The sequence below is a fragment of the Lynx rufus genome, unplaced genomic scaffold (assembly GCF_022079265.1).
Source record: "Lynx rufus isolate CCGP_SWC_20201006 ecotype Redwood Valley unplaced genomic scaffold, mLynRuf1.p SCAF_5, whole genome shotgun sequence".
Taxonomy (NCBI): Eukaryota; Metazoa; Chordata; class Mammalia; order Carnivora; family Felidae; genus Lynx; species Lynx rufus.
The window spans coordinates 21,048,054-21,063,611 of record NW_025814867.1 but is presented as its reverse complement, the minus strand read 5'-3'; positions in this window follow the sequence as shown (position 1 = coordinate 21,063,611).

The window sequence follows — 15,558 nt, the reverse complement described above, 5'->3', positions numbered from 1 at the left end:
CCCTGCCAGCTTGCAGAGCTCAGAGACGGCATCCTTTGTGTTCTAGTTGCTCTTTTAAACTGCAGGGTTGTATGTGTGTGTGTGCATCCAAGGCTAATATGAGCTAAAGGCCTGGTGCTCACTGAGGTGGCAGGCCAGCTAAGGCCCCCAGACCCTGCTCTTACCTGAATTATCAAGGTGGAGGGAAAATGTACACAGGGCTGCTGGTCAGCTCCTCTGAAGCAGAGAGAGTGCCAACGATCCAGCGTTTGTCAGGGTTCTAGGACTGGTTCCTTTATATTCTAGTAGCCGTTTTAAACCACACTTTTTTTTCTGTCAGCCCTCAGTTCTTCAGGAGGAATTCCAGTATAATAAATAGGTATAGATTTGTGTGTTCATAAAGGATGTGAATGCAGGGTTTTTTTAAATCATCACCTTTGACCTTCTGAAAGTATTTGATTCTTTGATAATTTTTTTAAAATTCTGGACCCTACTGACACTATTCTGGTGGAGGAACTAGAGTACTGCCCATTGTCGTGAGGCAGGGAATGAAAGACCAGATCCCTGTCACCACTCTCGAGTCAGGGCCATCATCCTCTCCTGGTTCTACCTGGAAGGGGATGAAGATCAACCGCTACCTAGTCCTGCTGGCACCACCAGCTGGGAGCATCAGGGCATGCCACCTGCTTTCATGGTATACAAGAGTGAGAGATGGGAATAAAATCTTAGCGTGGTCTGCTGAAAGGCCAGGGACAGTGTGACTACAGTAGTAGTATTGGTAAAAAGGAACAGGCTTTCCTTGGAGCTTTTTTTGGCCTGTGCCTGTTGGTAGTTTTGAGACGGATGCTTCTGCAGTCCACTGTTAAAGAGAGTTGTGTGGCAAGGAAACCTCAGAGCTCAATATCCTGTGGTTTCCTGTGGTAGACTCGAATCTGTCTACCTATTTCTTTCCAGCTTTCAGAGACTTGTTATGCTTGTTACGTCCAGAAATTTTAGTTTAAATGGGAAGGCCTAGGAAGAATGGGGCTAGTCTAGCAGAAAGCAGGTAATTTTTATCTCTTTATCTGTTTTAATCGTGGTAGAAGACAATAAAATTGACCATTGTAATCATTGTTAGCGTTGAGTTGAATAGTGTTGTCTATATTTACACTGTTGTGCAACAGATCTCTAGAACTCCTTGCAAAAACTCTATATACCCCCTGGGAAAAACTTCTTTCCCCCTCCTTCCAGGCCCTGCTAACCATCATTCTACTTTTTGTTTCTGTGAGTTTGACTATTTTAATTTTTCAATGTGTTTTTTTTTTTTTTTTTAGTGTTTGTCTATTTTTGAGAGACAGAGACCGAGCATGAATGGGAGAGGGGCAGAGAGAGAGGGGGAGACACAGAACTGGAAGCAGGCTCTACTCAGAACCCGACATGAGGCTTGGGCCCACAAACTGTGAGATCATAACCCGAGCCAAAGTCAGATGGTTAACCGACTGAGCCACCCAGGCACCCCATTTTTTTAATGTTTATTTATTTTTTTGAGAGAAAGAGAAAGAGAGAGAGAGAAAGAGAGAGAGAGAGAGAGAGAAAGAGAGAGAGAGAGAGAGAGAGAGAGAGAGAGAGAGAGAGAGAGAGAGAGAGAGAAGAGAGAGAGAGAGAGAGAAGAGAGAGAGAGAAGAGAGAGAGAGAGAGAAAGAGAGAGAGAAGGAGAGAGAGAGAGAAGGAGAGAGAGAGAAGGAGAGAGAGCAAGGAAGGGGCAGAGAGAGGGAGACACAGAATCTGAAGCAGGCTCTATGCTCTGAGCTGTCAGCATAGAGCTGGATCCAGGGCTCGAACTCATGAACTGAGAGATCATGACCTGAGTCTTAGTCAGATGCTTAACTGACTGAGCCACACAGGAACCCTGACTTTGACTATTTTAGATACCTCATGTAGGTGTAATCATGTAGTGTCTTTCTATTACTGGCTTATTTCAGTCATTAGCATAATGTCCTCAAGGTTTATGCTGTAGCATGTGACATGATTTTCTTCTTTTGTGAGGCTATTATTCCACTATATGTTTATGCTACATTATCTTTATCCATTCGTCTATCTGGCCATTTAGATTGCTTCCACCTCTTGATTATTATGAATAATGCTGTAATAAACATGAGTATGCAACTATCTCTTTGAATTATTTTGGACATATACCCAGAAGCAGGCTTACTGGATTTTATGATAAATCTATGTTCAAATTTTGAGTGGCCTCCCAATTGTTTTCCATAGTGGCTGCATCATTTCACATTCTAACCTTGCACATTTGCAAGGGTTCCAGTTTCTCCTAATCTTTGCCACACTTGTTGCTGTTGTTTTTGTTGTTGGTGGTGGTGGTGGTAGTGGTATGTGTTTTGGTAGCTGCTCTCCATTTGGTTTTGATGTACATTTCTCTAATGGTTACTGATACTAAGCTTCTTATTATATGCTGTTGTCCATTTGTATATCTTATTTGCAGTAATATCTATTCAAGTATTTTAAATAGGAATATTTGTTATTGAGTTGTAGGACTTCTGTATATGTTTTGGATATTAATCTCTTAAAAGATGATTTGCAAATATTATTTCTTACTCTTTCTGTTGTCTTTATACTCTGTTGTTTCCTTTGATGCATAGAAGTTTTAAAGTTTCCTGTAGTCTCATTTCTCTATTTTACTTTTGTTGCCTGTGCAACAAAATCATTGAAATAATTGCCAAGATGAATATCATGAAGCTTTTTCTCTACGTTGTCTTCTAAGAGTTTTAAATTTTGTTTTTATTTTTTACTTTTTATGATTTATATTTACATTTAATTTTTTTATTCCAAATTCTTATTTAAATTCTAATTAGTTAACATACAGTGCAATTTTGGTTTCAGGATTTAGTTTATTCTCCTTTCTCTGGGTTATTGAGGTATAAAGTTAAATTGTTTAAGATATTTTCTCTTTTTTAATACAGGCATTTACCACTATAAACTTTTCTCTTAATACTTCTTTTACTGAATCCCGTATGTTTTCATATATTATGTTTTTTTCATTTGTCTTGATACATTCTGATTTCCTTTGTGATTTCTTTTTTTTTGACCTATTGATTAAGCCTTTGATTTCCTTGTATTTCTTTTCCACTTTTCCTTCTATTAATTTCTACTTTCATACCTTATTGTTGAAGTTAATTTTATGATTTCAATCATCTTTAATATGTTAAGTCTTGTTTTGTAGCCTCACGTCGTGTATCCTGGAAAATATTCGATGTGCACTTGAAAAAGTATATTATGCTCTTATTGCATGGAGTGTTCTGTATACGTCTGTTATAATCTATATTTATAATCTAATTTATCTATACTATTATTTACTTCATTTGTTTTCTTTTTTTTAATTCATCTTGTGTTTGCTTGTTGTATCAGTATTAAAAGTGGGGTATTTAATTATCCTATTACTGTGTTGCTATTTCTCTCCAATTATGTCAATTTTTACTTCATATATTTGGGAGTTCTAATGTTAAGTGAATGTATACTTACAATTGTTTTATCTTCTTGGTGAATTGGCCCTTTTATATATTGTCCTCATTTGTCTCTTGTGATAAGTTATTAACCAAAGTCCGTTTTGTGTGATATAAGTATGGCGACACTTGCTCTCTTTAGGTTGCCACTTACATGGAATATCTTTTTCCATTCTTTAATTTTCAGACAGTGTGTGCCCTACATCTAAAGTGAGTCTCCTGTAAATAACATCTCCATGGGACTTGTTATTTTATCCATTCAGCCGGTTTATGTCTTTTTGTTGGGGAGTTTACTCCACTTATGTTTGGATGATTCACTGATAGAGAAGGACTTTCTTTTGCCATTTTGTTATAACAACTTCCTCTATATCTTACAGTCGTTTTTTCTTTTTTTTTTTTCCTCTTGGCAGTTTTCTTGACTTTTTTTTTTTTTTTTTGGTAGTAGTTTGCTTTGATTCATTTCTCATTCTCATTCGTATTATCTTCAATAGGGATTTTCTTTGTGGTTTCCATGGAGCTTATGTAAAATATATTAAACTTATAGCAAGTTATTTTATACTGCTAACAACTTCAATTACATACACAGACTTTATTTATATCTTTATTCCCATTTATATTATGTTGTCAGAAATGACATTTTTACATTGTGTATTGATTAACATTATTTTATAGTTTTTTCTTTTTATATTTAAAATTCCATATTAGACTTACAAGAGATTTACACACTAACATTACAATGCTATAGGATTCTGTATTTGTCTATATATTTATCAGAAAATACTTTGTACGTTTTCACGTTGATGTCTAGCATCCTTTTAAACTTGGAAGGGCTTTATTAGCTGTTTTTTCTTGTTGTTGTTGCTATTATTGTGTTTCCAGTTTTTTTGTTTTGTAGAATAAACAAAGTAGCAATGAACTCCCTCAGCTTTTGTTTATCTGGCAAAGTCTTAATTTCTCCTGAAATTTTGAACGGCAGCTTTTCCTGACATAGTATTCCTGGTTAGAAGTTGTTTTGTTTTGTTTTTGCAGTTGGAGTATATCTTTCCATTCCCTTCTGAACTGCAAGGTTTCTGCTGAGAATTTAATGATAGTCTTACGGGGGGTTGCTTATATATGAGAAATCACTTTTCTCTTCCTGCTTTCTAGATTCTCTCTTTGTCCATGACTTTTGACAGTTTGATTGTCATGTGTCATAGACTGGGTCTCTATGAAGTTTATTGAGCTACTTGAGCTCGTTTGTCCATTTCTTTTCTCATATTTGAGAAATTGTCAGCCAGTATTTCTTAAATAGGCTGTTACGTTCTATCTCATTTCCTGTCTGGGATTCCCATAATGAGTATATTGATCTGTCTGATGATGTTCTATACGTCCTGTAGGCTCTTTTTACTTTTCTTTATTCTTTTTCTTTCTTTATCCTCGTATTTTAACACCTTGTCTTCAAAATCGCTGATTCTTCCATCTGTTTAATCAAGTCTGCTTTCAAACCCCTCCAGTAACTTTTTTCAATTCCATTATTATACTTTTCCTCTCCAGAATTTCTGTTTAGTTCTTTCTTAGAGTTTCTGTCTCCAATGTGACACCCACATTTTGTTCATACATAGTTTTCTTGACTTTGTGTAGTTGCTGTGTTGCCTTTTTAGTTCATTGAGTGCCTTTAAAATGGTTCTTTTGGATTCTTTATCAGCTAATTCATAGATCTTTATTTTTTATCATTGATTACTAGAGATTTAGTTCCTTTGATTGACCATGTCTTCATTTCTTTGCATGCCTTGTTATCTTTAGTTCATATTTGGAAATTTGAATAAACAGTTCTCCTAAACTTTAGTGTCAGAATTTTTTGCGGGGGAAGACATTCACCATTCAGGTGAGCTTAGAGATTCTTGGGACCTTTGAAACCTTTTCTGGGAATGTGTCTGCTCTTGGGCTGTGTGTGTAATTTCCAGTTAAAGTAGTTTGTCCATTTCTTTTAAAGAACCTGTAATACCTTCTTTACCTCTGGTAACTGTCTGTTGTATTGCAGTCTTTCTGGTGCTCTAACAAGTGGTAGTGTTTGCCTTTGTTCTCTGAGGTCCCCAGTCTGGCATCCAAATTATAACATCATTTCCTTCAGTGCTCCAGATTAGGTGAAACAGAAACCAGTGCCTTAGGAAGCCCCTTGAAAAGCCAGAATGGTAGATGCATATTTTACTTACCCTGCCATGAGGAAGGCTGAAGATTGGGAATTTTATCTCATCACATCACACTGCCAGAGAAGGGGAGGGACTATGGTGGGCAAATGCAAAATACTTTCCTGCCCACTTGGATCTGACTCTTGTTGTCTTTGTGCTCACCCTGTGGTGCTTCAGCCTCTTAACTGGCTTTTAAAGTTCTTATAAAAGGGATTTGATTCACATTTTGTTAACATGATACGTCTGTGGGTAATGGGGACCTAAGTCCTCCTATTCTGTCAGCTTTCTGACATCACCCCAAAGTAGGTAATTTTTAGGCTAGGACAAACATTAAAACCAAGAAAGCCTGCTATTTAAGGAAGTCCATACAGTTACACAAGAATCTCTTAGTTGAATTCAAAGCTTTCAAAATGGAAAAAGGGCAAATGCCTCTAAAATGTCAGAATATCTTTATGAGTGACTGTCTGCTCCTCTAGGCTAGATGCTTTGTTAGAATAGGCATGAGGCCTTACTTATTTGGTGGTTGTGGAGGCATTCATTCATGCATTCCATGCATCCAGTAAGAAAAAGTCTCACTGAATGAATGTTAGCTATTATATTTGTTGCTAAGTAAAAGTGGCAAGCAAGAAAAACCCATTTCTTGGCATTGTGGACATTTCTAGTCTAGTGAAGAATGCAAACATATAAACACTCTAAACCAGTATGACAAATATTTGGAAAGGATTAATTTTGGGGTACTAAGGGGGGAAAAAGTGATTATATTTCTGTTTTGTGCTGGTCTCGGCCTATTGATAGTAATGTTATTGGCTAGAAATGCCTGGAGGCACTTACCTGTGCTCATGGCAAACTCTCCAAAGACCTTTCCCATTTCAGAACCAATGTTGTGGCTAAAATGACCCTTGTGATTTTTATCATAATTGCATAATATCCTCCACAATAACCAGGAAATTTGGGGGGGGGGAATGTTGGGAAACATACATGGCACACCTGGGGCCACACATCAAGTATATGAGGATAGGGGTGGTGGAGGAGAGAAAAAGAGAGCATAGAGAGCACAGGCCTGGGGGTCTACTTTTATTGAAGTCAATGGTGAAGACATAGAATTTCATGTGTTCACTCTTTATTGGTGAATTTAAAACTTAGGAGAAGGAATTAAATTACAAGAAGGGAAACACAAGCAGCCAAGTGGTCATTTATATAAATCAACCAGAGAGCACTAAAAGAAAAGGAAACTTTCCTGGGGAAGGAAAGGTTTGGGGGAGTAGGGAGATGAGAGTGGGATGGCCTCACTCTTTATGTAGCACTATGGCTGACAATCTGTGTATTTGACTTTGAAGCAGATGCCTCAGCAATCAAAAGCTTAAGTCAAGAACTTGCATTACAATAAAAAAAGGTGCCTACACTATAATCCCAAATACAGTGAACTCACATAACAAATTCTTGATATCTTTGCAGAACAGAATGGAAGGGATATTTGTATCAATTGTACCAAAAGTGGTCTGTACTCCTAAACAATGATACCCACAATCAGTCACAGTCTGGAAGCAGATAATCTTTCTTCTGACCTATCATCAGAAGGTCAATAGTAGTGACTAATGCTATGTCACAAAGCCTACATCGTTCATCTCACTTCATTTCATCATGTAGGCATTTTATCATCTCACATTATTACATGAATAAGAGTGAATACAGTACAGTAAGGTATTTTGAGAGAGACCATATTCACATAATGTTTATTATAGTATATTGTTATAATTGTTTTATTTGTTCATCTCTTATTATGCTTAATTTATAAATCAAAACTTATCAGAGCTATGTAATGGTAAAATTTAAAAAAGGGAGACATAGGGTTTGTTACTCTTTGGTTTCAGGCATCCACTGGGGCTCTTGGAATGTTTTCCCCATGGGTGGGGAAGGGGGAAGGCTACTGTAAAGTAATCTAGTACAGCTAAAATGTTTTGTGAATATGCCAAGCCCCAAGAAAAGTAACCAGCAAAAACTGATATTTTTTCCAATTTTCTTATTAGGTGGAGTTCTCCATTCAGCTCCCCAGATCCCCAAATTTTCATCCTTTTTGAGTGAACTCTCTATTAGCCAACTAGACATTTTGACATCAGAACAGAACTAGAACTTGATCAATAGTGTGGCAGCTGTGAGACATGTACAATAGATGGCTTTAGGGGACAAGAGGTGGCCCACACTCGATTCATCATGTGCTTCCAGTTTCATATTCAAAAGCTCTCTTGCTTTAGTTCTGACATTTCAGGTGTGAAGAGCAGAGTCAGCAAGTTCCCTTAGTGAATATTAAAAAATTATGGCTGAATACTCTAGGGAGGAGATGTGGAAGCAAAAGGCAGGTAGTGACAGGAAAATGGATAAGGAATCTTAGTCAAGGGAAAGAGAAGAGCGTCCAGCATTCTGATATGGCTAGCCACTGTCTGGGGACACTTTAGCTTTTTCTGGTACAGAAATAAATCTATTCTTTGTTTCTCAGTATTTTCCCAAATATCTTAAAAAACAAATGAAATGATAGAAATGTTTTCTTCTTATTTAAATTTTTTTTCAACGTTTATTTATTTTTGGGACAGAGAGAGACAGAGCATGAACGGGGGAGGGGCAGAGAGAGAGGGGGAGGGGCAGAGAGAGAGGGGGAGGGGCAGAGAGAGAGGGGGAGGGGCAGAGAGAGAGGGGGAGGGGCAGAGAGAGAGGGAGACACAGAATCGGAAGCAGGCTCCAGCCTCTGAGCCATCAGCCCAGAGCCGGACGCGGGGCTCGAACTCATGGACCGCGAGATCGTGACCTGGCTGAAGTCGGACGCTTAACCGACTGCGCCACCCAGGCGCCCCAGAAATGTTTTCTTCTTAAAATATAATGCGGACCTTACTTGGATAGTTGTATGATGATTTTTAAAAAACAGATTTCTTCTCTGATTGTGAAAAAATGTGTCTATAAAACTGTGAGGAAAGGACTAGAAAATCATCCCAGAGCACAGTGGAGCTTGTAAGTTATCTTGCCATCTCTTTTAACATCCCTCTCAACTTTTGGGACCCCACTTATCCATCTAATGTTGGATATTTTCACACCATCAACCTAGGTCCCTTAAAGCATTAGCACCAAATGCATTAGAATATAGACCCTAAATGGAAGACAAATGAGCTGTCTTGGCTTAAAGGGATGATCCTTTAATGGTGGCATTTCTTACACTGAGGCAGGTGATAAAAGTGATAGAAGAGCACTTTGGGTATGAGGTAATTTTCCAAGTCCTCTTGAATCCTGGCATTTTAGCAGCCATCAGTTGAACTACTGCATCATTAGAGGCTTTTTCTATAAAAGTTGAGAGGGATAGTTGGTGGACTCCAAGTTCTAGTTGCATAGACCCTGGGGAGAGCCTCCATTTAATTGGTCTGTATGCATGCTAAGTTCTAGGTATCTAACCAATATTTAAAGACCTCAAAAAGATCCCATATTTTGATTCAAATTAATATCTGACATAGATGATTCTCTAAGAATATAAGATGGTACCTGCTATTATAAAACATATCATCAATCCTCTGAATCCTATATATCCCCCAAGGCTTGGACCCAGGTATATGTCTCCCTAACAGCTTCCTTGATCACTCCAAACTCAGATATGTTTCTACTCATACCCTTTAAGTATTTCTGTTTACATGCATTTGATACCTAGTATATGTGCTTTCAAATTTCTGTTTTCAAGAAAGTACTTTGTGGCCTCATCTAAAGTTTATGCTCATGGAAGCAGAATCCATCTTTTATAGCGTATTCTGTTCTTGCATTTATTGATGTATTAGTCCAGTGCTTCTCAGCTTGGCCTGATGATGTTCAGCCCAACTTAACACAAATATAATGAGAATCTAATATGTGGTAAAGAATAGAGTTTCAGAGATGGATGAAGTAACATCCCTGTCCTTGCAAAGATAATGGACTATTCAAGAAATAAACAAGAGCTAAGTTTCTATTAGCCAAATCATGTCCAACCAAAACATTGTGAGGACCTTGAGATCAGAAATTATGCTTATTTATTTTTGTGACTTCAGCATGTAGCACAGTCAAGCTCTGAGTTTACTTTTGGGCACCAGACTAATATATCCAATGGTTCACGTGACATTTCTCCTCTAATGGGTATCTCTGCTTATCATGACCCACGGAAAACTCGGTTATCTGCTCTCCACACGTAGCCTGCTCTTACAAACAAATGACAAGAGTTTCTGGCTAGCTTCTACACTCTAATTATCAGCCAATCACGGTGATTTTAGATCTGAAAAAAATATGCCCAAATCTCAACATCTCTCTTGCCATAATTAAAGCCAACTAGTTTCTCTGTAATTACTGCAACTACCTCCTAATTCATTTCCCTGTTTCCACACTCACCTTTCTGTTTTGTTTTGTCCACACAAAGCTTATTTCCAACTCAGGATTTTGGGTTTGCTGTTACCCTTGCCTGGAATTCTCTTGTGAAATGAGAATTTTGTCTTCTTTACCCCTAGATCCCTAAAATATAGGAGATTTTCTGGTACAAAATAAGAACTCATAATAATAATAACAGTAACAACAACAACAACAAAACAAGAACTTAATGTTAAAGCAGTAAGGAAAATTTTGGTGGTTCTTTTGTTGAATGTATATAGCTATGAATGAATGATATCAGCACCCACTGTTTGTGTGGCTAGGATCTGGTTATAGTCTCTGACCTCAAAAAGATTATGGCTTAAATATATTTGATCATATGGGCTATCTGTATTAATGAATAAGTAATCCTATGGTAGGCATTAAATGGGTGATTGAAATAATATGTTCTGGGTGAGCTCAGGAAACCAATGGCAGGCAACCACAATAGTTAAGCAGTGGTTTTCATCTTCAATACCTGTCTTTATGTTCATAGAAGTTTGCTCTTAGCCAGATGAGGGTTCCTTTAGCTCTTAGTGTTGGAAAAGCTCCCAAGTGAGCAAGCATCAATTTCATGATTTATCTTAAATCAGTAATTTCCTAGAAGCTGCAATAAACTGAAAAGAAGGCTAGATTTGCTTCCCTGCCCTCAAGTCTTGTTCCTTTATAATCTTTTTCTGGATCTCAGATTTTTTATTTCCATTTGAAAATTGGGAAATATTAGTAACTCCTCAAGGGTTGTTATTTGGCTTTAGGGAAGTAATTTACACAAATAATTAGGACAGGGTCTGATACATACTAAGTCCTTATAAATAATAATATGATGATGTATTAAAGCATTTTATAATCTGTGGAGTATTTTTATGAATATAAAGAAGGAATTGTAAATATGTCAGAAATGAGACATTCTTTCTAGAGTTTAGATTCCTTCTGTATCTTACATAGTTTTAACTATTTTCACCAGGCATATAGAGGGTACTCAATAAAGCATTTTATAAAAAATTGTGTTCAGAGTTGGAAGAGAGGGAGGAGAGTGAGAAATTCAAGAAAATACTTTTATTGAAAAGATAATGAAAAATTATATTTAAATTGTCCAGATTATAACTAATTTTGGAAGGAGTCAAAAAATATTCCTTGAAGTAACTGACCTAGTGGTGATATTGTCTGTAAAAGATGTAATTCAAGTTCTAAACTTGTAGAAAACTTAAAATTTTATTCATGGTTCTCTTTAAAGAAGCAAATATAAGGAATAGGCTGGGATTCTCAGTCAAACGTTAGGAAATGAGGAATTATTTTGTCTTAATTTGACCTTGATTACTCTGCATCTTTCATAGTTATTACTTTAACCAGGCTCATTATTAGTGCCCAATAAATATCTTTTAAATAAATGAATACATTGTTCAGGAAGTGTGTGTGTGTGTGTGTGTGTGTGTGTGTGTAAGTTTCTTGTGATCTCAAACATACATGTGTTGATGGTTGCCAAGTCTTTTAGTCTCTTGTGACAGAGGCCATTTGTCATGACTGATAGCTTTTGGGCCATGGCCTCTTCACCTTGTTTGATTTAAATTTTTAAATCTTATTGAAGTATAGTTGACACATGGGGTTAAATTAGTTTCAGGTACACAGCATGGTGATTTAATAACTCCATACAATATGCTACGCCCACCACAAGTGTAGCTACCATCTATCACCATGCAGCGCTATTACAATATCACTGCCTATATTCCCTGTGCTATACCTTTAATCCCCATAATTTATTCCATATCTGGAAGCCTCTATCTCTGATTCCTCTTAACCCATTTTGTATATGGTCCCATTCCCCTCCCCTCTGGCAACCATTAACCTATTTGCTATATTTATGAATCTATTTCTGCTTTTTGTTATTCATTTGTTGTTTTTAGATTCCACATATAAGTTAAATGACACAGTATTTGTCTTTTCCTTTTTTCACTTAGCGTAATACCTTCAAGGTCCATCCATATTGTCACATAAGGTGAGACCACAATCTTTTTTATGGTGGGCAATATTCCATTGCGTGCGTGTGCGTGTGTGTGTGTGTGTGTGTGTGTGTGTGACATCTTTATTCATCTACTGATATACATGAGTGTTGCTTCCATATATATCTTTGCTATCATAAATAGTGCTCCAGTTAACATTAGGGGCACATATATCTTTTCAAATTAGTATTTTTGTTTTCTTTGGGTAAACACCCAGTAAAGGAATTACTGAATCATATGGCATTTCTATATTTATTTGTGTGTTTATTTTGAGAGAGAGCACACATGCATGAGTGGGGGAGGGGCAAAAGGAAAGAAAGAGAATCTTAAGCAGGTTCCATGCTCAGTAAGAAGCCTGTTGCAGGGCTTAATCTCACAACCATGAGATTATCACCTGAGCCTAAATCAAAGTACCAACTGAGCTGCTCAGGTGTCCCTTTAATTTTTTTTTAAGGAACCTCCATACTATTTACCAGTGACTGAACCAATTTACATTCCCACTAACAGTGCATAAGAGTTGTTTTTTTTTTTTTCCTCAACATTGTTATGAATGCTTGTCATTTCTTATCTTTTTGTTTCTATCCATTCTGACAGGTATAAGGTGATATCTCATTTTGGCTTTGATCTATAGGTCTTCTTTCAAAAAATGTCTATTCAGGTCCCTATATTTAATTGAATAATTTTTTTTTTATGTTGAGTTGTAGAAATTCTCTATGTATTTTGGATATTAGCCCCTTATCAGATACATCATTTCAGATATCTTCTCCCATTCAGTAGGCTGACTTTTTATTTTGTTGATTTCTTTCACTGTGCAGAAGCTTTTTATTTTTATGTAGTCTCAATGGTTTATTTATGCTTTTGTTGCTCTTGCCTGAGGAGTCATATCTAGAAAAATGTTACTAAGGTCAATGTCAAAGAGACTACTGCCTGTATTTTCTTCTAGGAGTTTTATGATTTCACATCTTACATTTAGATCTTTCATCCATTTTGGATTTATTTTCATGTATGATATAAGGAAATGTTCCAGTTTAATTCCTCCACATATAGCAGTATAGTTTTCCCAGGACCATTTTTTGAAAAGACTGTCTCTTCCCCGTTTTATATTGTTGCCTCCTTTATTGTAGATTAATTGGCCATGTTAGCATGGATTATTTTGGGGCTCTTTATTTTGGTCCATTGTTCTGTGTCTGTTTTTGTGCCAGTACCATATAGTTTTGATTTCTACAGCTTCATATTGTATATTGAAATTTGGGATTGTGATACCTGTTGTTTTGTTCTCTTTTCTCAAGACTACTTCAGCTATTCAGTCTTTTGTGGTTCCATGCATATTTTAGGATTATGTGTTATAGTTCTGTGAAAAATGCTTTTAGTATTTTGGTAGGGATTGCATTTTTAATCTGTAGATTGCTTTGGGTAGCATGAGCATTTCAACAACATTAATTCTTCCAATCCATGAGTATGGAATATCTTTCCACTGTTGGTGTCCTCTGCAATTTCTTTCATCAGTGTTGTATTGTTTTCAGAGAACAGGTTTTTCACCTCCTCAGTTAAAGTTATTCCAGGTGTTTTGTTCTTGTTGATACAACTGTAAATGTAATTGTTTCCTTAATTTCTCTTTCTGCTACTTCATTGTTTGTATGTAGAAACTCAAACAATTTCTGTGCATTACTTTTGTGTCCTGCAACTTTACTGAATTCATTTATTTCTTCTGTTTTTGGTGTATATCATCTGATAGTTTTTGGTGTAGTCTTTTTGGTGTAGCGTCTTCTATGTATAGCATCCTGTCATCTGCAAATACTGTTTAACGTCTTCCTTACCAACTTGGATGTGTTTTATTGCTTTTTGTTGTCTGATTGCTGTGGCTAGGACTTCTAGTACTATGTTGAATAAAGGTGGTCAGAGTAGATATCCTTGCCTTGTTCATGATCTTAAATGAAATTAATTTTTTTCACATTGTGAATGATGTTAGATGTTTCCTCTAAACCTACTTTGTTGAGAGTTTTTACTGTAAATGGATGTTGAATTTTGTCAAGTGCCTTTTCTGTATCTATTGAGATGATCATGGAATTTTTATCCTTCCTTTTGTTAACTTGGTATATCACATTGATGTGTGAATATCAAACCATCCTTGCATCACCAAAAGGAATCATAGTTGATTGTCATGAATAATCTCTTTAATGTATTGTTGAATGTGGTTTGCTAATATTTTGTTTGAAGAATTTTGTACTTCGGTTCATCAGGAATATCTGCCTATAGTGTCTTTTGGTTTTGATATCAGTAAAGCTGACCTTATAAAATGTATTTGGAAGCTTTTCTTCCTCTTCTATTTTTCGGAAAGTTTGAAGAGAATAGGTATCAACTCTTTGAGTATCTGGTAGAATTTATCTGTAAGTTTGTCTGGTCTTGATTATTTTTCTTTTTTTTTTTTTTCTTTTTTTTTTTTTTAAATTTTTTTTTTTTCAACACTTATTTATTTTTGGGACAGAGAGAGAGACAGAGCATGAACGGGGGAGAGGCAGAGAGAGGGAGACACAGAATCGGAAACAGGCCCCAGGCTCCGAGCCATCAGCCCAGAGCCTGACGCGGGGCTCGAACTCACGGACCGCGAGATCGTGACCTGGCTGAAGTCGGACGCTTAACCGACTGCGCCACCCAGGCGCCCCTTGATTATTTTTCTTGTTGGGAGTTTTTAAAATGACAGATTCAGTTTCATTACTAGTGATTGGTGTGTTCAGATTTTCTATTTCTTTCAAATAGGAATTTATCCATTTCTTCTAGGTTGTCAAATTATTGGCATAAGTTATTTTATAGTATTGTCTCATAAACATTTGGATTTCTGTGGTGCCGGTTTTTCCTTCTCTGCTTTAATTTCTAATTTTACTTATTTATGTCTTCTCTGTTTTTTATTTCTTGATGAGTTGGCTAAAGGATTATCAATTTTGTTCACCTTTCAAAAAGCCCTACTCTTTTCTTCATTGATCTTTATTTTGCCTTTGTAAAAAGTCTCTATTTTATTCGTGTGTTTTTTTTAATCTTTAATATTTTTTAAGCTCATCTTGGGCTTATTCTTTTTCTAGTTCTCTTGGAAATAGGTTAGATCATTTGAGATTTTTCCTGTTTTTCTGTGGTATGCTTATATTGCTATGAATTTCCCTCTTAGAACTGCTTTCACTGCATCCCAAATATTTTAAACTGTTTTGTTTTGATTTTCATTTATCTTCATGGTTTTTTTATTGCCTCTTTCATCATCATTGACCAATTCCCAGTTGAGTAGCATGTTGTTTAGCTTCCATGTTTCTATTTTTTTCCAGTTTTTTTTGTGATTGATTTTTAGTTTGATACTGTTATTTTCAGAAAAGATGCATGATATGATTTCAATCTTCTTAAATGTATTGAGACTTGTTTGGTAGCCTAAAATGTGGTCTGTCCTAGAGAATGTTTCATGTGTTCAATATACATTGAAAAGAATGTGTATTCTGTTGTTTTGGATAAAATGTTCTGTATATATCTGTTAAG